Raw genomic sequence first — 1,743 nt, 5'->3', positions numbered from 1 at the left:
TTTTGCAGTTTTGCAGTTTTGTAGTTTTGCAGTATTGGGGATTGAACTCAGACCTTGCGCTTGCCAGGTGGGCGCTGAAGTTGCCAAGCTATCTTCCCAACCCTAAGACACTGCATTTTATTTCAACGTATGGTAAGGTAAAGCAAAACTCTAGGAGAGCTACATGACTGAGGGGTGGTTGTGCAACTAAACTAACTAGGTACATAGAATGAGTCGGGCACAGAAGAAAGGGATAGACAATTAAAACTCAACAGTCAGGATTAGCTCTCGGCTTTTCTAGAGACAGCCTTCTAAAAAGACCGAGGCTGTATCGTGTACATGGTGAAGGTAATAAATGAAATGCCATTAAGAAGTCCAGAAAGCCACATACTTGAGTTGCTCATTTTATAGAACATGTAAAGTGAATTCAGCAAATACATGTGGCCTCAGCATGGAATTATAAAAATGGGAGTTCAATTTTTGCCCTTAGGTATTTAACTAGAGGAAGAAGAATTGGTACAAGAAAATGATACAAACTCCCAAGGGAAAACAAGAATAGGCTTGAGATGGCCTAGTTCCAACTTGATTGGTGGCCTTCAGCCACAGGGTCATTTTATCTTTGTCTTTTGCCCATTACTAAATGAAATACCTATGGAAATTTGGCATAAGTAAGGTTTTGAGGAGTCAAGCATAAAACAAATCTCCAAGTAGACTGAACATGTTTAATTCGTGATTCAAAGAGCAATAGGAAATCTCCCTGGGCTATGATATCCCTGGCAGAACTCTTGAAAGTGCCCCTTGACTTATGATGGGAGTGTGTACTGAAAACAATCCATCATAAATTTAAAATGTACTGAATGTTGGGTGTGGTGTTGTGTGCCTATAATCCCAGTATTCTGATGGCTGAGGGAAAAGGATTACCAATTTTGAGACCTACCTGGGCAACTCACTAAATTAGGGAGATTCTACGTGAAAACACAAAGTAAGAAGAGGAATAAAGATATACCTTTGTGAAGGCTCCACATTCAATCCCTAATAACCCCTCCTAACCATACTCCACCTACCCTCACCAATGCACTTAACACACACCTAACCCAATGAGCATCTGGCTGAGCACAACAGCATGATTTATGAAGCTAGTTGCCTATCAGCGTGAGGGTGTGCTTCAATGGGAGCTGTAGACTGCTGCTGCTGGCAAGCACAGTGAGGGAATCAGACTGTACAATAATAGTCCAGAAAAGGATCAAAATTCAAAGCCAGGCATGGGAGCACGTACCTGTAACTCCAGCTTTTGGGGGGTTGAGGGAGCAGGATCCTAAATTGAAGGTCAGCCTGGGTTACATAACAAGTGCAAGGCTGGCATGGACTATATATTGAGATCCTATCTGCAAAAACTAAACCAAAAACGTTTCAGTTTCTACAAACTGTATGTTCCTTTCACACCACCATTTAGTTCAACAGTCCTGAACTGAACTAAGATTGAGTCTAGAGTCAGGGAGATAGCTCAGAGATAGCTCAGATAGCTCAGAATAAGCGCTTGCCTGGCAAGCTCAGGGTCCTGAGTTCAATCCCCTGTACCACAAAAAAAAAAAAAAAAAAAAAAAGATTGAGTCTGGATAGGAGTATTGCTGCTGAAGGCATCCAGTGTGGTCAAAACTTGAATGCTCAAAATTTACAAATATACATTACAATGGGGTACACATTGCCATTAACCTCCTCAAAGTTGTTCAGCACCCGTATCTCATTCTCTCCAATCACTATTTA

Source organism: Octodon degus, unplaced genomic scaffold, assembly GCF_000260255.1.
Source record: "Octodon degus isolate 3935 unplaced genomic scaffold, OctDeg1.0 scaffold00291, whole genome shotgun sequence".
NCBI classification, from domain to species: Eukaryota; Metazoa; Chordata; class Mammalia; order Rodentia; family Octodontidae; genus Octodon; species Octodon degus.
This window is presented reverse-complemented; position numbering follows the sequence as displayed.